This window comes from Lissotriton vulgaris, chromosome 2_1 (assembly GCF_964263255.1).
Source record: "Lissotriton vulgaris chromosome 2_1, aLisVul1.2, whole genome shotgun sequence".
Lineage (NCBI taxonomy): Eukaryota > Metazoa > Chordata > Amphibia > Caudata > Salamandridae > Lissotriton > Lissotriton vulgaris.
The window spans coordinates 1380078682-1380102157 of record NC_141687.1 but is presented as its reverse complement, the minus strand read 5'-3'; positions in this window follow the sequence as shown (position 1 = coordinate 1380102157).

Here is a 23476-nt window from a genome sequence, read left to right as displayed (position 1 = left end):
TTTTGTTGTTGATGTAAATTGCTTATTTTTCATAATAACCTATAAATAATGGTAATAAAATAAAGAATTATACAATTTGGTCTTTGATGCAGTTAACCGGGATACTGGAGACAGTTTATTGTACCTTTCCACTGGCATAATGTTTATCGAGACAACACTTTCTATGATAAATGGAACACCCATTCACTTTCAGACCGATCTTGGCACTTTCACTGATTGACCTAGCTTCAACTGACATTCTTCCTTGCACAAAGCTAATCCCACATGTGCATGTGCATGTTGTCAACATTTATATCACACACCCATCTTCTTCAATGTCACTCGACAATGATGGTGACAAACTCTTAGATGAACAATTTGATGACAATTGAAGTTGTTCACTGTCTACTTGCCTCAACTGATGTAGCTGTTTCGCCTGGTGAGCGTGCGTAGTACTTCACTTCTGGAGTTTTCTGGCATGTGTTTTGTTTTCTAGACATTATGCGCTTGATCTCGCCTCCATTTTGGTTTTCTGATTTAATGCACTTGATTTTTCCCTCACTTTGCAGACTGTTACAAAATGTTTCTCTTTCCCGTCGTCTTTATATACCTGTCATCGTAAACACAACTAGGTTTTTCATTAGTAACATTACTTTATGGCCTTCTAACTTGAATTTTGACTTACTTTTCACATTAAGCACAGGTTCATTTTGGGCTGTTCCGACCTCCATTTTAGCTGCTTGTCTGTCAGCTCTTTCCTCCACTCCGGCAGCCATGAGTATATGCTCTAAGCTGAGTGTCTCTATTAGCAATCGTTGTCAGAAGGAATCGGAGAGGCAGCCATCCATTACCCTGAGACAAATATGACTTTTTACATCGTGGATTTTACTCCGCGATACATTCACAAGGTGGTTGTTACAACGACTGCGTTGTCAAAACGCACTGCCATTACAAAGCAAGTCGTTACAACGACTTGCGCTCGATGGCGTGTTGGACTTAGGAAAAGTATGATTTACTATTCCAACTCTAGTGTGTGCAACACTAGGGAAAGTGTTGGAATGGTAAATCATACTATTCATTAGTCTAGAGCGCCATCTAGTGCAAGTTGTAACGACTTGCATAGTAATGGCACTGCATTGTAACAACACAGTTGTTGTAACAACTGCGTTGTGTTTGCACGAGGTGTAAAATCCACGATGTAAACGTTGGTAACCCCCTGAGATGCATGGCCTCTTCATCATTGAACACATTTACTTGCAATGCTATATGAGTGAATCAAGTCGTTCTACAAACTCATCCATAGTTTCACCAGCTCTCTGCCTTTCCTGGTTGAAAATGTACCTTTCATTTTCGACATTCGGTATTGGATTAATCTTGGTGTTTAAAGCTTCTTCAATTTAATGGTATGTCACTTTATCACCTTTTGGTATTTTCTTTTTTCCTTCTTTTACTCCTTCTACTGCTAAATTATTCAAATATGTAATGATCTTTTTGTCATTTGCTTCTTCTAGCATATCAGTGAAATCATCAAAGGTTTCGACCCAGGGATTCCATCTGCAGCCAATATTTTGGTTCTTTTCCCTATTGAAGGGAGGTGGTGGTTTCAAGAAAGCAATGGCGCCATATCTTGCACTCCTTTCAGCAACAATTAAAAAGGTTCACTATTGCAAACACTGCTTTTGGCCTTTCAGACGGTCCAACATGATTCACCAGCCTTGTAAGCACAACCCCTATGCTTCTGCCTGGGAGGCGACTCCTGGTGCTGAGGTTAGAGGTCTCTCTTAACAGAGTTTCAGGTAAGCGTGATCATGTTCTCTATATCAGGGTATCGCCATCTGTTATGTTTCTCTGCATTTATCTGGTTCTGCTCACAGCATTCTCTTGCATCTAGTCGTAACTGCTTGTTGCACTTTCTGTACATGGTTGTTACTGCTTTTAGCGTTTAGTTGTGTTAGACATGTTTTTCTACATTTAACGCTTCCTTGAATTCAGTTATAACGGCCTCTATCACTTTTCTGTACCTGATTGTCACTATCTTTAGCATTGTTGTACTGTATGAATAACTGCCCTGTGTCATGTTGTGGTGCAGTTAATCGTGTCACAACTTGTTCAGCACATTTCTAGCTGATTACAATCAAATGTTCTGTAATTACTTCATCTTCTTCAAAGGCCATGCACTGAGTATATTGGCGCTCTGACTCCAAATACACCGAACGATGATTTCCACTTCAACTGTGGCACAAGTGGCAAGCACTAGCAGTTTGCTGGACCATGGCAAATACCCAGGAGAGCATTCTGGTTTCTACGGGTCACAGGATTTATTTAATACAACCCTCATTGCCAGTTGTAGCATTTTTCCCCAGCATGGGTACTTGCAAACGATCAAGCTATACACAGAGCTCGATATTTCATGTCTTTATTCATCAGGGTGTAACTGTTAACCGAACATTCTACATTTGGAAATCTTTTACCCACACCCATGCACTCACATCACTATTCTACGGAGTCTGTCATGAATCAAAAAGGTCCCATCATCTCTAAATCACAATAGACTACGTAGACTTCCCCTCATTTTAGAAATTAATTTGACAATATCATTCATATATCTAGAATTCTTGAACTACTTCCATTACTCTAACTGGCACCCTTATCACCTTCTTGTGACTTTGTACCCCTCAGCGTCTTTAGATATTTCTGACCTTAGTTTGATCACTCATATACTTTCCTGCACTCAGCACAGACATTGCAATGGCCTATATTGCATATTTGTATCTGGTTTTCAATGATAAATGGCAGCATTTTCCCATGATAGAACTTCCCTTTGGCCCGGATCTCATTAACATGGCCCTCTACTAAGAGGGAGACTAGTGAGATGGGTAAATGATCCACCTCAAAACTGAACCTCTTTACTTCCCCCTCCAACCCCTGCCCCATTTTAGCTCAAGCTACCAAATATAGGTATCGTTATGTTATGTTATGTTATGTTATGTTATGTTATGTTATGTTATGTTATGTTATGTTATGTTATGTTATGTTATGTTATGTTAAATTAATTTATTGAGCGCACTAACACCATTAGGTTCCTTGGCGCTATACAGAGGGGGCAGGGAGGAGAGACAGAAAACAACATAACAGAGGATGACAACTAATTGTACGCTTCAGTGAAAAGGTGCGTTTTAAGGGAAGATCTGAATCTGGAGTAGGGGGAGGACAACCTAAGAGAAAGGGGTAAGGAGTTCCAAAAAGACGGGGCTAAGAATGAAAACCTAAGGCCACCGTGCTTCTTCCACTTGAATCTAGGGACAGAAAGTAGAGCCATTTGAGATGACCGAAGGGTGCGGGAGGGAACATACTGATGAAGTAAAGAAGAGATGAAAGAGGGCCCGTGACCAGTGAGGGATTTGGAAATGATGCAACCAAGCTTAAATTTACAGCGGGCTGAAACCGGAAGCCAGTGGAGACTTTTTAGAAGAGGTTGAACATGTTGATCTCTGGGTTGATGGTATATCAGGCGGGCAGCCTGATTTTGGATCAACTGGAGTCTCCTGAGTTGGTATGCAGGAATGCCTACGTATAATGCATTTGCGTAGTCAAGCCTGGACATGACTAACGCAAGCAGGGCCAAAATAAGGGCATCGGTGGTAAGTAGGCGAGAGATTTTGTGTATTTTCCTGAGCTGGAAATGGCTGGAGGAAACTACAGCGCTGATCTGGGGTGTCATAGATAGATCGTTACTTATGACAACTCCCAGACTTTTTGCTGAGTTGACGGGACAGGGGGGGCTGCCAAGACTGGCAGGCCAGAAGGAGGAGTGCCAGGGATTGGAGGGCCCCCCGACAAGCACCAACTCAGTCTTGTCGGGGTTAAGTTTCAGATGGTTTGTGCCCATCCAATCACTGATGAAACAAAGGGTGTTTTGGAAAGTGGAGGTGGATTCATCACTGGAGTCAATAGTGAAGACCAGTTGAATGTCGTCCGCGTAGTTGAACGCGGAGACATTGAATCGGCGGAGGGAGCGGATTAGTGGGACCAGGTATAAATTAAAAAGGAGAGGGGATAAGGAAGAGCCTTGTGGGACACCACAGGTCAACTCGACTTGAGAAGCAGAAAACTGGGACAGCCTGACAGCTTGATGGCGATGGGTCAGGAAAGAGCGCACCCAGTCCAGGGCAGTACCCTGGATGCCAGCCTCTCTGACACGGTCGACCAAAATATCATGGTCGACCGTGTCAAAGGCGGCCGACAGGTCCAGAAGAACCAGAGCCTGACAGGTGTTAGAGTCGGCGCCCCTGCGTAGTTCGTCCATCACAGAGAGGATGACTGCTTCTGTGGAATGCGCAGGTCTAAACCCAGCCTGCTGGGGGTCCAAAACACAAGAGTCTTCTACAAAAGAAGTAAGGGTTTGAGTAACATGGGACTCCAGGACTTTGCTAAGGAAGGGGAGGAGGGAGATAGGGCGATAGTTGCTCATGATGGACGGATCAGCCGTAGGTTTTTTCAGAATGGCGACCACCTCTGCCCGTTTGAAGGATCCCGGGACCACCTCCGTGGTCAAAGAGTTGTTTAAAAGGGCTAGAGGGAGGTCCGGGCAGGAAGTGAAAGCTTCTCGCAGGGCCGAGGGAGGGCAACAGTCGCTGGGAGAGCCAGAAGAGACTTTGAGCAAAAGGGGGAAAAAATTATCTTTTGAAATTAGGGGGAGCTGGGTTAGGGTATGGGTGTTGTGATGAAAGGGGGTACTGGGGGGGGGAAGGGGCAGATGAGGCTTGAGCAGAAATGCTGGTTTTGATTTTAACAATTTTGTCCACAAAATATTGATTCAGGGAATCACACAGAGGCTGGGAGGGGAGCGGAGCAATGGTGACTCCTGCCGGGTTAGATAATTCCTCAACAATAGAGAAAATATCTTTGGACTTGTTGGTAGAGTTCAAGATCTTGTTGGAAAAGTAGCTGGATTTAGCCCGGGCTATAGCAGACTTGTATTCCCTCAGCTGAGAAGAGAAGACATCTTTTGTCTCGGGGATATATCCTCGACGCCAGCGTCTTTCGGCCTGACGGAGACTAAGTTTCAGTGCCTTGAGTTCCTCGGTGAACCACCTATGGGCGTCGTGACTGCGCCGCGTCTTAACAGGTTTTAGAGGTGCCACCGAGTCAGCGGCGGAAACAAGCCATTGGGTGAGATTATCAGACTGAGAGTCAATGGGAATGGTGGGTCCTGTGATAGAGGGGGCCGATGAGCACAGGAGGGAGGTAAATTTATTGAGGTCGGCCTTGTTCCAGTTACGTGCCAGAAAGTTAGACTCTCGGATGATATTGGCCGGGGGGGGCTTAGCAAGGGAAAAAGTGATAAGTAGATGATCTGACCAGAGGGAAGAACAAGGGGAGTGGAGATGTCTAAAGAAGAAGTCCATAACTGGTCCAGGATATGACCTTTAACGTGCGTGGGTGTGTGTATATGTTGGGTACAATTGAGGCCCAGCATGAGGTCAGAAAAGGCGAATGAATCAGTGGTTTCGTGAGGGTCCGATGGCCAATAATTGAAGTCACCAAGAACCAGAACATTGGTGTTGTTGATAGTCAGCTGCGAGATAAGCTCTCCAAACTGAACTGAGAAGTTTGGCATAGGTTGGGGGGGACGGTAAACTAGGACACATATAAGAGAGGATCCAGGTTGCTCCAGCCTGAGAGCAAGACAGTCAGTCATAGGGATGCTGGGGGTGGACACAGGGGAGAACCTAATTGAGTGCCTAATGATGGCTGCGACCCCGCCGCCCGCTTTGCCAGAGGGGCGGTTGGCTTGCAGTATGTAATATCCCGGGGGGATGACCGCCAGGATATCAGGGGAGGAATCGTCTGTGAGCCAGGTCTCGGTCAGGAACAAGATGTCAGGCTGTTCCGATCCTAAGAGATAGAAGATGTCAGTTTTATGGCTGACCAGAGACCGAGTGTTAAGGTACATCACAGATAAGGGGGAGTTAGGGGCAAGTCCCAAGGTAGAAGTACGAGATTTGCCTGCCAGGTCCGGGGGCCTGTGAATGGGGGTGGGAGAATGATCTCAGGAAAAGATTTCCTGGGTGCGGGCAGGCCGCATACAGCGTGCTTAACAAAGGCCTCAGGGGGAGGGAGTACGGACTTGTGAAGTGAAATAATGGCTGAACGGGGATAAATGAGGCGGGGAGCAGAGTGACATGCCCCGTGCCCCGGCCTGCTGCGGACGGGCGCAGACGGGCTTAACTCAGGCGCAGCTCCGGCGCGCCTCCGTCGCGCCCGCTGCGCTCGTCCGCTGCGCTGACACATAATGGCCGTTTAAATAGGGGCAGGACGAGGGTGGAGTCTCAGGGAAGCTTCATGCCGATTGCAGCCCAAGCAAAGATGGCGCCCGCTGCCACTGGGAGCCCGCGATTCCAAGCAGCCCCCAGCCAGCCGCTCGCCTCTGGAACCAGAAAATAAAGTTAGTGCCCTGCACAACAAAAGGTGAGGTTAAATATGCAGTTTTAAAAACAGTGCGCTGCGTAAAAACGCCACCGCTCGCATTCAGCGGGGCAAGATGCTAGAATTACAGAGAGATGCTCTCTCTCACTCTCGACTCTCTCAATGTTAGCAAACGAGCCCACTGCCACCGGGCTGTCTGCCAAACACCGACAGAGGAGTGAAACGCGCTCCTAAATAGGGGCGGGACGAGGGTGGAGTCTCAGGGAAGCTTAATGCCGATTGAAGCCCAAGCAAAGATGGCGCCCGCTGCCACTGGGAGCCCGCGATTCCAAGCAGCCCCCAGCCAGCCGCTCGCCTCTGGAACCAGAAAATAAAGTTAGTGCCCTGCACAACAAAAGGTGAAGTTAAATATGCAGTTTTAAAAACAGTGCGCTGCGTAAAAACGCCACCGCTCGCATTCAGCGGGGCGAGATGCTAGAAATACAGAGAGATGCTCTCTCTCACTCTCGACTCTCTCAATGTTAGCAAACGAGCCCACTGCCACCGGGCTGTCTGCCAAACACCATGCCTTTGCAATCAGTAATGCATGTAGTAAGCAAATCAGTATGCCGTCATTAGCCACTGTTTATATAAAACCCAAGGAGAAATATAGAAAGAATATGAGACTGCCCCCCTGGGATGAAAGGCCAATGGCTTGGGGGAGGGAGTGAAGTAAGTGCAGACTAAGCTGCAGAAACAACTGCCACATCTGCCGTGCTGCACCCTGCCCTGATCTTCAACTTTCCTCACTCTCATTCCAAGTTCTTAATTTGAGACAGTGGTTGCTGCTGGGGGACACTGACACCTATTTTTGGGGACAAATGCTTATTTTTCACATATCAGATATTTACTGAGTGCAAGAGATGGAAAACACAGAGGGCCCATTTCACAAAGGTAAACTTAGACCTGAAATACAAGTTCAGACCCGAAGTCTAATGGCCTGATCCACAAAGGTAAACTTAGACCTGAAATACAAGTTCAGACCCGAAATCTAATGGCCTGATCCACAAAGATAAACTTAGACCTGTAGTCTAGGAGGCAAATTCATAAAGGTAAGCTTAGAACTGAAGTATGTGGCCCATATTCTCAAAAGGATCGCAGTGCTGCAGACAAAAATGCTGTGCTGCGCTACACTGCATTCCGTGACACGGAGGGAGCAGGTGAGCACCATGTTTACAGCGATATGGTTCTCTCCTACCCTCTCCTTAGCGCTGGTGCTGATTTTTGCTGCTGGGTGCCTGGCACACACATTAGCACCTTGTTGCTAGGGTAAGTGCCTGAGTCTACCATAGATTTGGTTACTGGAAGGGTAGCCTTCCAGCACAAAATACTATGCTTAGAAACACTTTCAAAACTTTTCCTAATTTAAAAGTGTGCTGCACAATGCAGTGCACATGCTAAGTCGGAAAAGAAAGGAGAAATAAAACATTTCTTCTCTTAATGACTCCATTCAAATGGTATCAACATTTAGTGCTAACCCCTGTCTACTATTGTTTTTTCAGTCAGTCAAAAAGAATGATGATTTAGACCATTGGTCCTTAAACATGCAAACAAATCAAGCTTCCATAAAAAAAATCTCAATGTGTAATCTGTATGAAAGCTACATAAAAATCCATTTCATTACTAAAATGATTGTTCTAACCAAGGTATATTTCATCATGGTCAAGTCAAGTCAAGTCAAAGTTTATTGTTTCAGTTAATTAAAACCATAACAATACAATTACTGCATACATAGAAATATCATCGTTCAGTCAATTTACTTGTCAAAAAATTCAGACGTTTTCAGAATATGTAGTTTGCAAATAGTAAATCTTGAGCAGTGCTTGACACGTTGTCCGCTATATAAAATTGAGAAATGTACCTCCCAGTGTTCTTGTATTGTTCTCCCTTGCGTTCAGAACCACTATCTGCCACTGACCAGCTCATTTTATTTGATGTTAGGGAGCACCTCACAAGATTCTCTTTCTTTTTTTTAATGCTTGCACATGAGCGGAGAGGAACTTTATTAGTTGGCAGTTCAATACAGTGTCTGTTGGAACCAAGCCTGCTACAATTGCTGATCTGCAAGTCCTTATACCTCTAACGTTCATGGCGTGTTTTAATAAAGTGGTTTGTGCTTGTGATAATTTGGGACAAATGCAGACTAGGTGGACAAGGTCCTCTTTGCTGCTCCACATAGTTTACATTCTTTCAACCCTCCGTGGACGCAATTTGGCTGGTCCACAATGAACGGCAGTTTACCTACATACAAGGCCATTTGTTGTAGCTTTCTGTAGGCCGAGAAAGTGATGTTTAAATATGGTGCTCGGATGAGTGTTTTGTAGTTGGTCATTACCATCCAAGCATGTTTTCTTCTACCAAAATTGTTTTTATCAACTAGCAGCGAGTGAAACTTTGCTGATTTATTTATAGTTTGCTTAAAGGCAGAGTAGGGTATGTTGGTTTCCCAAAGTTCACCTGTGCAGGTTTCTAGTAATGCCTTTTTTAGATATTGATTGTATGGGGACTTTGCATTTTTCTCAAATTCTTCCCACAGAGCCTTATTCAATTCCGAGTCTACAATGTTTTGTTTCAGGCTGTACCATTGCTTGATGGTTGCATACATTCTCCCCAGTGTTTTGTTGGTTACCCCAAATTCTAGTTTAATTTGTGCTGGGGATGCTGCCTGATGCACTTGAAAGACTCTTTTGTAGATTGTAACTTGAGCTTTGTTTAGCAGGTTCGGCGTCTTTCCTGTATAGAGCTATAATGCCATATGATAGTGTTGGTAGCATTTTGGCCTTTGTTATTGCTAAAGGGGGTTTAAATGATGGCCTCTTAAGGTTTTTCGACAAGGACCTGAAGGCGAAGGATAAGGCGTTTGTTCTCTGAGTCATGTATGCTTTTTGCTCTCGGAGGTTGTGCCTGCTGTCGATGTAGAACCCCCAGATACTTATAGTTAGATACTACTTCTAACTTTTGGGCCTCTAATTGGATTTGCTGTTTAGCTGTCTGACGTCTGCTAATAAGCAACGTTTTGCTTTTTGTAACGTTAATCTCTAGTTTTTTGTCGGCTATACATTCCAGCATTCCTACAAGTGATCTATGTAAGCCGTTCTTGGTTAGGCTCATCACGACAACATATGATAAATGGGTTAGTGGTAAGGTACCTAATTTAGGTGGATGGGATATGATCTTGTTGAGTTTTGGCGCAATGTCAGCCATGAAAAGATTAAAAAGATGGGGGGCCAGGACACAAACTTATTTGAGCCCTTTGGTGGTTTTAACTTTTCTTGATATCCTTGCCCCATCTCCGAGTTTTTCTCTCATCCCGGTATTGGAATATAAGAACAATATTCCTCTAAGTATTTTATCAGGGAAATTCCATGTGCGCAATTTTCCCCATAGAATGTGACAATCCACACTGTCAAAAGCTGCTTTTAGGTAAAAAAAAAAAAACTGAGGTGCAGCTTTTGTTTTCCTCGAATTTATTTGTCGGCTATCAGCGAGAGTGATAGAATATTTGTTATCGTCCCGCACCCATTTCTGAAACCTGTTTGGTTAAGTGGGATCCGTTTCAAGCTATCTGACCAGGTAGTCAGGTCTTCCAGTAATAGTGAGGCAAAGTACTTCACATCCACGTCCAAAAGTAATATTTATTCATTTATTGAAGTTTTATATAGCGCTGGCTGGACCCGAGAGTATCAGAGCGCTTCACAACAAATACAAATAAGCATCAAAAAGACAGTGAGGACGGAAAACAGGGTAGGGAGCACATCAACCTGTAATTTGCTGGAGACGTTCTGGCTCCTCCTTTAAAAATTGTAGTAATTACTGATCCTTGCCAACTTGACAGAGTTTGCCATTCTCTCTCCACTTCTTCAAAGAGGTTTTTCAGTCTTCCGATCCAGAAATCTAGAGCAGATTTGAAGATTACTGGGGGGATGCCATTTGGACCTGGGGCCCCATTTCCACGGCCTTCAGGAGTGTTCTTTTTACATCTTTGTTACTGAAGTCTGGATTTCTAGATGCATGTTCTACACCACAAGCTTTTCTCCATTGTGCCTCTTTTGTGTTTTGCAGTATAGATAGTTGGCAAGTTAGGGCACAGTTTGTAAGTTGTAGGATACTCCTGTCATAGCTCAATTGTTCTTCTCGCTCCTCGACAGCATCCTCTCCCTCCATTCTAGGTGGTTCAGTGGTTCGTTGTCTGTGAATCTCCTAGTTAATAGTGTGGCCCAATCAGTTTATTGTACGCTGAGGTAATTGGATTCGCAGGGTGCTTTAGCCCATTTATTATTCCCCAAAATGAACTTGAGTTGGTATTTTTTGCTGTGAATAATAATTTGGCCCAAAAGTTATCCTCACTTCTTCTTTTGTATTGTCTTTTTATACTTTCTCTTGAGATTCTGTCTTTGGTACCAGTCTAGACGTGACATCACTGTTCTTTTCAGTATCCTAGCATTTTTCCTCATTTCTCACTTAAGTTTAACCAGTTCAGTTGAAACTGATTTAGGATTTTTCGACTCCCCAGCTTTTTTGAGTTTAACAGACTTAATTGTTGTTAACTTTTCAGTGAAACTTTCCCAGTCTCTTATCTGGCTATGTGCGCTTGTTTTGCTTTGCATTTTGATTCTCTGTCATTTTGCTTAAAGGTCTTCAATCTTATCTGTTGACCATTTCAATAGTTTCAAGTTGGTTGAGAGCGTACTATCTACAATATCATACTATTTTAATGCTTAGGAGGCTTTACATTGAAATAGGTATGCTGGTATGAGTAGTCACTTTTTGTGTTAAATTAATTTGAGAAATGCTTGGTAAAGGGCAGTAGTGGAAGTGATACTGCTGTGTAGTCAAGCCTAGATAGCGAGGTCCCTCCGAAATGGGTATACTTTGGAGGGTAGCCTTCTGGTGTTCTACCATTTACCCAAGTATTCCAGGGCTGTTACCAGTTGCTGTCCTACTGGGTCGGGACGCACTGATTTCAGCTGGTGTTGAGGTTGTACATTCCAGAGCTCATTGTCTGCTGCTAACTTCTCATCATCTTCTAGAGTATGGATTACATTTGAATTAAAGTCACCTGTTAAGATGATTTCCCAGAAGGGGTTGCTGTTTCTTATGCCATTAATTATGGTTATTAGCAGATAAATCTGAGCTCTCTTCTCTTTCGCAGATGGGTGTACGTAGATGTTAGCTAGTAGTACTGGTGCCGCTCTGCCAGGAAAAGACAATTTTATTAATTGCAAGTTTTGACCAGAAGGAGCTATTTGCTCAGTTCTGATGTTAATAATGCCAGTTTCAACATAGACAGCTAACCCCCCTTTTGGGCGACCATACCTGCTGTCTTTTTCTGCTGGAGTGCTGAAGTGTGCATACCCGATGAGCGGCAGCTCCTCTAGTGCCCAAGTCTCCTGTAAGGCGATTTTGTCATATGATGCCCAATTATGAAGGGGCCAGCCGTCTTCTAGCCTTTTTTTGGCTCAGGCTAAATTCCATGAAATAAGGTGGCAGGTATATTGGCAGTTGTTCGTTGTCTGTGTGTGTAAGGGTCAATTATCTTTCGCTTTATTCAGCGTACCAGCTAGTCAGTTCCAGTTTTCCTAGATGCGTTCAGTACTTGCTTGTTCCCCGGATTTGTCCACACTACAGCTTACTGTTGGCGGGCTATACCTCCTTGCATTCCGGAGTACTGAATGAAACTGTTCCGTTGTCACCAGGGTATTCCCCACGTTTCCCTTCTCCACCAGGGTGTCTATTATTGGGCCTGGGTACCATGGTTTTACCTGTCTCGAGAACCGTATGCCCCATGTGTCAAATTGTTGTTTCAAAGTCATAATTTGCTAAATGGTCTCCTCCGTTTGCCATGTCGTGAGAGTTTGATCCGTGGTCTTATTGTGTCCTGCATTGCAGAATTCCACTGAAAGTAGGTGGGATGAGTTAAGATGTTTTAGCCCTGGGATAGTTGCAATTAGTTTGAGTATGTTGCCCCTGTTTAAGGTATCATACAACCCCTGGGATTCGTACTCTGGCGTTAATAGTAGTTGTTGTAGATGTTGTCTGTACTTTCCTGTGCTGATGTTTTTAATGACTTCTTGGTCTGTTCCTGTTAGGGTAGTTATTTGTATTCTGCGCTTTTCACCATTAGGCTTATTGCTCATTTCAACGTCATGTAATGTAGTTTTTAGTTGCAGCCTACTGGCCTAGGTGTTCTCTTTCCCGGTTATGCCAAAGGAGTTACTTTGGATTGTTATTTCCTTTCCCAAAGGTTGCTTTCCTTGAGTGGGTCACGTGTGGACCATCCCAAAGAGCGATTTCCCCCTTGGTATTTATGCTGACTCCTGGGCCTCCATGAGGTGGGACGGACTTTGAGGCTGAGCTAGGAGGTGGACTCTTGGCATTTCTTAATTTGGGGAGGTCTTGGTGTCCTTGCCTCGCTGGATTTTTCCCATGTAGTCATTGATGCTTTGTTTGATATTTGGAATTTCCTCTTGTTTTTTTCCTGTTCGTTCTGACTGGCTCCGGTCATTGTTCCCTGGTGCCTTGCTTCGTTTCTTGCTTTGTTGTGAGTTTATTGCTTCTTTTCCAACTAACGCAAATGTTGTCCCTTCCTTCTGCTTCTCCTGTTTGGCGCAAGGTTTAAGCCCATACATCGTGAGTTTTTTATTTGCCCTTCTTTTTTTTCTTCTTGTTGCCTATTCCCAGTAATTTGCGGGCAGTTGTGCTGTTCACTTTTTTGATGATTTTCTATATTGCCTTCAAATGTGCTCGGTTCTCTTCGCTCTCTATATAGATACTGCTCTGTAGGCTTGGTAATGTTTTTTTTTAACTCCAAGTTCTAAGCTCTTCCTGTTCCCTGCTGCTTTTTCATTTCCATTTTGCAGGGGCTCTACTATGCTATTCGCATTAGAGTCTCTTTGTTCCTTGAGGTCTTATTCCTCCCTTCCTGATGTAACTGGGACCGCTTTTTTGGGGCCTTAGTTGATATGTCCATTGAGCCCTCTGACGATCTGGTAGTGTTTAATGTGTAATCTGTTTTTCTAGTTGTAGTGAATATAGGGAACACTTTGGTTCCATGCTCTTTGTAGCCTGCTGATACTTCGTCTCTTGCTTTCCTTTCACATTTTTTTTGTCTTCTTGTTTGTTTGGTTGGATTAAGTGAAACAGGCAAGTCGAGCATTGAGCCTTCTTTTTCCATGTTTGTAGTTTTTTGTTTTTCCTTGTTCTCTTGTTTAAAGGAGGCTAGTTGTTTTCCTTTCAGCTTCTTTGGGCATGGAGCGTGGAAGACTTGATTGTCTGAGTGCTATATTTTGTTCTTAAAGAGTTGGAAGGAGGCTCAGCTTGTCTATAATTCGGCTGCAGGCGCAGGGACTTCGTTCTAGTGTATATTTTGATTGTGCTGTTGTTATTAGTTTATTACGTTTCTTCAGTTTAGTGTCTATCCCTGCTATATGAGGGCTATAATGTTCAATAGGTCTATTTGAATGTCCAGTTTGTCCATTTTCCAATTAAGCTCCTTTGCAGATGTTTATTACGGACATGAGAAGCTCCAGATGAGTTGTAATGGCACTAGGTGCATTCTCTTGCTGTGATGTTTGACTGGAGCCCAGGTGCTGTTCTCAGATTGACAAGCTATTACTGGTGTTTAGGGTTGATGTCAATACTGTTCTAATTTTATCCAGATTTTTATCCTGATTTTCCACCAGGATGGTCAACTCCCCTTCGTTGTACTGGGAGGGTATGTTCGCCTCTACTGTCTCAGTTTTGGTTAAATCTTGTGGTGTCTCCTTATTTGGTGTTGGGCTCGATGTAGGGCTTAGGAACCTCAACCAAGAATTGTCTAAGTCTTTCAAGTCATTAGCTTCAGCTACACTTGTCCTGTGTATCTGTGCTTCAGTTCTGAGTTCCAGTTTTGGAGCAGGTAGCTTTATAAGTGTACAGGGGGGTGTGAGTTTTATGGTCATACTTGAAACGGTTTTGGGGATCACGTATAATATCGGTGTGTTGCTGCTGCGTTTGACAGGAGGAGTCGTAGCTATTGCCTTCAGGTATTTGAGGCTCTCTGTATGTATCTACAGCTGGTTTGCTAATGCTGGTATTTCCCCTCTGGCAACCCCTGCTGAGGTAATTTCTTTAATCAGGATGTTCTCATCCATTTACGTGTATGGCTGTTTTTTATTTTATTTTTTACTAGAGAATTGATTTACGTCTTGGCCACTTGGGTCCATTTGATCCAAGAAGGGAACTTTTAGTCCCAAGGATGTCTGAGCAGTTGGAATGACATCTGTTCCTTTGTTTTGAATCACCCTTTGAGGAGTTAGAGGGTCTGGCAAACCTGACAGGGCTTGAGGAGTTGACAAAAGTGTGGCCCAAGGGTTTTTCAGGAAAAAGAAGGCTTTGTTTACTTTTGTTTTTCCTCTCCCCTCCTGGTTCCTAAATAGGGTTGCAATTGGAGAGATTAGTGGGCTCTGCAAGGTTGTTGCTGTTCTGTTCTTTGTCTGGGTTATATTTTGTTTTTTGTTTTTGTCCCCTTGGTTGGCACTAGTAATTTTCCTCGCCTTTTGGGTTTTTTGAGGCTGCTTTGGGGTCCGCCTGACTTTGCCCGATCTCATCCTTCATGGATGGCTGGCTGTGATTACAATTTGGTTTCCAAGTTCTGAGTTAGGCTTAGCAGTATTTACTGTCGTACAGTTGTGCTTCTGCGTTCAGCAACCACCTATTGAAGTCCCAAGTTAATCCCAGCTTGGTCCTGGCTTAGTCCCAGCTTAGTCCCAGCTTTTGTCCCAGTAAGAACTGAGAGGGCAGACCAACGACTGCGAGGAACAGGGCAGAGTGCAAGTGCAAATTATACAATGACTTGTGCTGCTTTGTGCTCTCTCCTGTGCGTTTCCCTGAGCGGCTCCAGACCGCGCTTCTCGCTGAACCTCATTGTTGCCACAGAGGTTGCCACTGTCTCCTTGGTGTGCCAATGCAACCCCACTGCTGCACCACTGTAGCACGTCCTCTGCCGTCAACCACTGGCCTCTGCCCTGTCTCTGTAGGCACTGCTGAGGCTTAGGTGTACAGTGGTGTACAGTGTTAATAGCCAAGAGCCCCCCGTGGGGTGGTGCGTGGGGAGCCTGATGCAAGGCAAATAAGTGGGCGCACGAGGCCTGCAAGCGGGTCACTAGCTAAATTGGCTGTTTGGGTGCCTTTGCCAATGCCCTGGATGCCAAGGACTCTCCTGCTGTGCCCGCTGTGCCTACACTCGCACTCGCCCTCGCTTCCGCTCCCACTTCCACCACTGCACTCACCTCAAGCACAGCAGCCTTGGCAGCCCCGACCAGATCGGGTTAAGCACTCTTGTTCCTGATCCTGCTCCAGCTCCCGTTCAGGCTGTTCGGGGCACCGGCTGGATCAGGTGATTCAGCGAGACTCAGTAATACTCAGTGGGGCTCCTGCTCCCACTCCCACCCAGGCCGCTTGGGGCTGTTACAACGACTTGCGCTGGGGGGCGCTGTAGGATAGGGAATGGTTTAATTTACTATCCAAAGCCTTCCCTACTATCCACGGGGACTGGAGTTGGAATAGTAAATTAAACTATTCACTATCCAGCGCCCCCCAACACAAGTCGTTGTAACAACTTGCATTGTAAAAGTTGCGTGGTAAAGGCATGCGTTGTAAAAGCATGCGTAGTAACGACATACATCCTTCGCTACTGTTCGAAGAGCCAGGTCTTGAGGAGTCTTCTAAAGGCGAGTAGGTCTTCGGTCTGCCGTAGGTGGGTAGGAAGGGTGTTCCAGGCCTTGGCGGTGAGGTAGGAGAAGGATCTGCTGACTGAGGTTGTTCGTTAGATGCGGGGGACGGTGGCGAGGGCGAGGCTGGCAGAGCGAAGCTGGCGGCGAGGGGTGTGGAAGCTGAGTCTGCTGTTCAGGTAGGCTAGTCTGGCATTGTGGAGTGCTTTGTGTGCGTGGGTGAGAAGTTTGAAGGTGATCCTCTCGTCGACGGGGAGCCAGTGTAGGTTTCTCAGGTGGGGGGTGATGTGGCTGCGGCGGGTGACTTTGATGATCAGTCGGGCGGAGGCAAGCAAAATATGACCGCTACGTTACGCGTGTTTGCACTGTGCTACGTGCAATTCGCGTAGTGCGAAGTAGCACAGACCTCCGAAACTATGCGTAGTACTTTGGCCAGGGTTACTTTTTTCATCATTTACTGGGGATGCTAAAGCCTTATATCTATTTGCTGAGTTTGGACTTTCTCTGAATTCGAAGTGATTTTGAGATCCTCCTTAACTTTGCACATCCTTGGTTGATCAGTCCCCAGTCCTGCGTGATTAATCAGAAAGGCTTTCTCATATTTTTCCCTCTCTGGCCTTTCTGTTCTGGGGGCTAATCTAATTCCTTCTTTGTCTAGCTACTGCTCTACGTTTAATACTGCTGACTTAACCATCTGTAAATACAGCAGGACCTCTGTTATTTCGTCCCCATTCCATTTACAGTAAATCCCACTTGTCTAAAATATGTAGTCCCAATATCTCTCAAGCTTATGCATTTTGAAAAGGAAAAGAGCAATTGTGTTGTGTTAATTCAGAATATAGCAATAGGTCGTTATCTGGTGATGATTCCCTACCCTCCCTTTTCCCCTTTTTTCCCTCAGAATCTCTTTTTATCCCTTATATTCCCACCCATTCACTCATAGTTCAAGTTCAAGTTCAGAATTTGTATAGCGCACTACTCACCCAGAGGGTCACAAGGCGCTTGAGGGAGAGAGAATTCCAGTTTTGGCCACTAAGTAGGAGAAGGATCTTCCCCCCATGATGGATCTATGGATGTGCGGAATTGCGGCGAGGGCTTGATTGGACGATCGTAGTTGGCGGGAGAGGGTGTAGAAGGATAGTCGCGTGTTGAGGCATTCGGGTCCTAAGTCGTAGAGGGCTTTGTGTGCATGGGTGAGGAGATGGAACGTTATTCTCTTGTTGAAAGGGAGCCAATGGAGGTCTTTCAGGTGGCCGGAAATGTGAGTTTGTCGAGGGATGTCCAATATGAGTCTGGCTGAGGCGTTTTGGATGCGTTGGAGTTTTTTCTGTAGTTTGGCTGTGGTTCCCGCGTAAAGGGTGTTGCCGTAATCCAGTCGGCTTGTGACCAGTGCGTGGGTGACCGTCTTTCTTGTTTCGGTGGGGATCCAACGGAAGATTTTTTGAGCATGCGTAGGATGTTGAAGCATGATGATGAGACGGCGTTGGCTTGTCTGGTCATCGAGAGGGAGGTGTCCAGGATGAATCCCAGGTTCCGTGCGTGATCTGTAGGTATGGGTGCGGTTCCCAGGGCCGGTGGCCACCATGAGTCGTCTTAGGCTGAGGGGGATGATAATAGGATGAGGACTTCCGTTTTGTCCGAGTTTAGTTTTAAACGGCTGTTCTTCATCCACTCGGCTACTTCTTTCATTCCTTCGTGTAAGTTGGTTTTGGCGGTGTTTGGGTCTTTGGTGAGGGAGAGGATCAGCTGGGTGTTGTCTGAGTAGGACATGATGTTGAGGTTGTGTTGGCGCGCGATGGATGCGAGGGGACTCATGTAAATATTGAAGAGGGTGGGACTGAGTGATGATCCTTGTGGTATGCCACAGATGACTTCGGTGGCCTCTGATCTAAAAGGGGGAAGGCGGACTCTTAGTGTTCTTCCGGCGAGGAACGAGATGATCCAGTCCAATGCTTTTCCTTGTATTCCGACGTTGCTGAGGCGTTGTATGAGGGTGCTGTGACAGACTGTGTCGAAGGCTGCGGAGAGGTCAAGTAGGATGAGGGCAACTGTTTCCCCGTTGTCCAGTAGTGTTCGAATGTCATCTGTTGCTGCGATGAGGGTGGTTTCGGTGCTGTGTTTGGCTCGGAAGCCAGACTGTGAGGGGTCGAGGGATTTGTTGGATTCGAGGAAGGCGGCGAGCTGGCTGTTGATGGCCTTCTCAATGACTTTAGCAGGGAATGGGAGGAGCGAGATGGGGCGGGAGTTATTAAGTTCAGTAGGGGCTGCTGTGGGTTTCTTCAGAAGGGCGCTGAGTTTGGCATGTTTCCAGCTTTCCAGGAAGGTAGCGGAGTTGAAGGAACAGTTGATGACATCGCGGAGATGGGGTGCGATGATGGAGTCTGCTTTGTTGAAGATGTGGTGGGGACATGGGTCGGTTGGTGAGTCTGAGTGGATGGAGTTCATTAGGCGGATGGTGTCTTCAGTGGTGATTAGGTTCCAGGCGCAAAGGTTGTTGGAGTGCGGTTTTGGTTCGGAGGTGGGTGGAGTGGACTGGTCTTCGTCCTGGTTTCCAAAGCTGTTATGTATTTCGGCGATTTTGTTGTGGAAGAATGAGGATAGAGAGTCGCAGAGGTCTTGTGAGGGAGTGATGTCGTTGGTGCCGGCGGTGGGGTTGGTAAATTCTTTTGACGATGTTGAATAGTTCCTTGCTGTTGTGGGCATTGTTGTTAAGTCGATCCTTGAATGCTGATTTCTTGGTGGATCGGATCAGTTGGTGGTGTTTGCGGATGGCGTTCTTGAAGGTGGCTAGGTTGTCAGTGGTTGGGTTTTTTCTCCAGGCTTTCTCGAGAGTACGACAGAATTTCTTGGATTTCTTAAGGGCATCGTTGAACCAGGGGGCTTTTTTGCTACCTTGCTTGATTGGATGGTTTTTCAAGGGTGCTAGTTCATTGGCGCTGTGGGTGATCCAATGTGTGAGGTTGGTGGCAGCTTGGTTTGGGTCCGATGATTTCGCAGGGGGGTTTTGGTGAAGCGATGTGAAGAGCTGGTTGGTGGTGATTTTGTTCCAATTTCTTCGAGGATTAGGATGTGGGGGGTTGTGGATCATGGTCTTTTTGTAGTTGAAGTGAACGCAGCTGTGGTCCGTCCAATGGAGAGCTGTGGTATGATCGAAGGAGATGTGTTTGCTGGAGGTGAAGATAGGGTCGAGCGTGTGTCCGGCAAGGTGGGTGGGCGTTTTAACAAGTTGTTTGAGTCTGAGATTGGCCAGGTTGTCCAGAAGGGTGGTGGTGTTGCTGTCGTTTTTCTTTTCCAGGTAGAAGTTGATGTCTCCCAGAAGACTGTAGTTTTTGGAGGGGAGGGCATGTGGGCTGATGAAGTCAGTGATGTCTTCGCTGAATTGTGTGCGGGGTCCTGGTGGTCTGTAGATGAGGGTGCCTCTGAGTGTGGTTTTGGGGTCGGTGTGGATCTGGAAGTGAAGGTGTTCGGCGATAGCGAGGTTATCGTCGGAACTGGTCGTGATGCGGATGGTGTTCTTAAGGACGATGGCGATGCCCCCTCCTGTTTGGTTAGTGCAATCTTTTCGAATGATCTTGTAGGCGTCCGGTATGGCTATGGCGATGTCGGGCGCTGATGAGGCGTTCATCCATGTTTCTGTGAGGAAGGTGACGTCCGGCGATGTAGTGTCGAGTAGGTTCCAGAGTTCAATGGCGTGTCTGTGGACTGAGCGGGTGTTGAGCTGGATGCACTTTAGGTGGTTGTTGTCGGAGCTCTGTTTGGAGTTGGTGGATTTGGTGTGGGTCCTGTTGCAGGCGAACTTGCAGGAGTGGCAGGTGAAGGGTCCATGGGTGTTACCTGGGGTAGCATGGTAGCAGAGTGGAGCACATCCGGGGTTGAGGGCTGAGAGGGTTGCAGCGTCGTATGTTATGCGGGTGGAATGGGAATTGCGGGGGCCAGGGGGTATGGCCCTGGGCGCGGTCCAGGCGCAGACAGGCGTAGACGGGCTTACCTTTGGCGCACCTTCGGCGCGCATGGGGCGCGTCCTCTGCGCGTAAAGGCATCTGTCATAAATGGATAGTGGAGGGGGGAGGGGTGAGGGAGGAGCAGCTGGGAGGCAGGAGCGTGGAGGAGGGATGGGCCAGGAGTCAACAACAAAATGGCAGCACAAACAAACAGTGATACTGGGGCTCCATCGGAGCAATGCTACGATCTGGGCAGTGGAAGCGGCACAAAGAGGCACAATAAATTCAGCAGGCGATGCGAGCAGTGCAACAGTAGCAAATAGCCCAAGAGCAAAGGCACAACAATTAGCGGCAAGCGCTACGATACCAGGCAGCAAGCGCTGCGATATTAGACACAGTTACAGCAATGCTATATCAACAAGCGCTACGATATCAGGCAGCCAGCGCTACGATACCAGATATTGTTACAGGCAGCAGGATGGTCAGGGAGCGTGGGGAGCGACCGCTTCAGGGGAATCCAAGGCGGTCACCATCATCATCACACTCATTTTTGCTCATAGATTGGATTCCGGATTCCTTTATTCTACTTAGGGATTTCCTTTGCTCACTTCCCTTCCTCTCTGTGAACTTTATATTTTTAATATCCATTTTTATTTCTGGGTATCTTGTTTTCTGAAATTTTTGGGTGGGGGAGAAGGTTTACTGCACCATGCTCCTTCTATATTTGCAATTTGCAATTTGCAATTTGCTGTTTCTTCTGTTTTATATTTATATTCCGCCACTTCCTGCCTTGTTCCCCAATCTTCTTGTCCTAGTTATGTATTGTTTACATCTCCTTGCTTCTCCCTGTTTCTTTATAAGAATTGGATAGCCCGATATAAATACATACTGTTTTCCATTCCGCTGGGGGGCGTCTTTCTCCTCCCCTATGTGAGGGGGTTTCGCCTTCTGCAAGTTTTTTTTTTCTATTTCTTTTCTAACTATCGAAAGCATATGTTCCTTAATTTGTTACAGTTCCCCCACAATCAGTTGTAACTGTTCTTTCTGGATTTTTAGGAAGTCACTGTTCATCGCTGATACTTCCAACTGGCTTTGAAGGGTTTTTATAGGATTATCATTACTTCCAGCATTGAGGCACTTGATGTTACTGTAATCTCAAGGTTAGATATCAATCCTTCCATTGGTCAGTCGCTATAGCTGGGGTAGTTTCATTCTTCCATTAGCCTTCAATTGAACCCCTTTCCTGTTGTTCAGCCCAATACTGCTGTGATCACTGTCTATGCTCCCCTCCATTTCTGAGTTTCGAAACTTGAAGTTGGAAAGGAGACAAGTGAAGAGGACGGTCTTGGCTTTAGAAGTAAGTCACTTACATTTGATATATTGTGATGGCTTGCATACAGCGACGCCGCATCCTGTGATGTCAAGCTATTTGATGTTGCTTTCTTTCACTCCCATTATTATGGGTCAGTTAGTTGTTGGTTCTTTTTAAAGTGTTTGCTCACAAAATCCTTTATCGACTTGGTAACTGATGCTCCACCTTTTGCTCCCACTGCTTATTTTGCTGGGGGTTTTTAGTCTGGGACTGTTTTATCTGGTTTTTACATCTTGATCCTGTGGTTTCCTCATCAACACATCCTGTCTGATGAGGGCTGAAAACCTGAAACTGGTCCTAGGATGCATCTTTCCAGTCCAGTGAGGACCTGGCTTGGCAGTTTGGGTTGGCCTAGATCTCTGTACCGGGGTGAATGTATGACATTGTTCTGCATTCTGTCCATCATTTGTTCTTTTTGCGTTATCACCCCGAGTAGGACAGGTATTCTCAGACGTGAGTCCAGTGCTCTACAGTCCACTGGAGTCAAGCTATCCTGATTGATGAGGGCTGAAAGCCCATAACCGGTCCTAGGATGCTTGTTTCCAGTCCAGTGAGGACCTGGCCTGGCAGTTCGGGCAGGACTGTTCACATTGGGCACAGGGTCAAGACAGATTTGTACATGGCTGGGCAAAACTGGAATGGCATGGTGAGCACAAAAACAATGGATTTAGGCCCAGATGTCTGTATTGGGGTGAATGTATGATATTGTCTGCATTCTGTCCATCATTTGATCTTTTTGCATTTATCACCCCGAGTGGGACGGGAATGCTCAGACGTGAGTCCTGGGGCAAAGTTGGTATAAATACCAGCCACAAAAAAAGCCTCATGGGGTGGAAGAAGCTTTATAGCTTGTCCAGCAAGAGCAGGAACAATCTCCCCTTTTACTTGAGAAATGCCACAGATTTGTTAACTTTTAGGAAGCAATTGAAAACCTGGCTCTTTAACCTATAATCGGTGTATTTATCTTAATGCCCAAAGGAAAGCAATCAGCACCAGGACACTCTTGGGTAACCGTTCGCGCTCTAGAAATACCAATACCATAACATAACATAACATAACATAAGATTACATTGGCTGCAGGGTCAAGTCTAATTTGCATATGGCTGGGTCGAAAATGGATTGGCATGGTGCTCATAAAACTGATGGATTTACGCCCAGATCTCTGTACTGGGGTGAATGTATGACATTGTTCTGCATTCTGTCCATCATTTGTTCTTTTTGCATTTGTCACCCCGAGTGGGACGGGTATGCTCAGACATGAGTCCCGTGCTCTCCATGCCACTGGAGTCAAGGTATTCTGGCTGATGAGGGCTGAAAGCCCAAAACCAGGCCTAGGATGCTTGTTTCCAGTCCAGGGAGGACCTGGCCTGGCAGTTCGGGCTAGACTGTTCCCATTTGGCGCAGGGTCAAGACTGATTTGCATATAGCTTGGTCCAAACTGGAATGGCATGGTGAGCAAAAAAACAATGATTTTGGGCCTAGATCGCTGTACCGGGGTGAATGTATGACATTGTTTTGCATTCTGTCCATCATTTGTTCTTTTTGCATTTGTCACCCCGAGTGCGACGGGTATGCTCAGACGTGAGTCCTGTGCTCACCATGCCACTGGAGTCAAGCTATTTTGGCTGATCAGGGCTGAAAGCCCGAAACCGGTCCAGGATGCTTGTTTGCAGTCCAGGGAGGACCGGGCCTGGCAGTTCAGGCTAGACTGTTCACATTGAGCGCAGGGTCAAGACTGATTTGCATATGGCTGGTTCTAAACTGGAATTGCATGGTGAGCAAAAAAACGATGGATTTAGGCCCAGATCTCTGTACTGGGATGAATGTATGACATTGTTCTGCATTCTGTCCATCATCTGTTCTTTTTGCATTTGTCACCCTGAGTGAGACGGGTGTGCTGAGACATGAGTCCCGTGCTCTCCATGCTACTGGAGTCAAGCTATTCTGGCTGATGATGGCTGAAAGCCCAAAACCGGTCCCAGGATGCTTGTTTCCAGTTCAGGGAG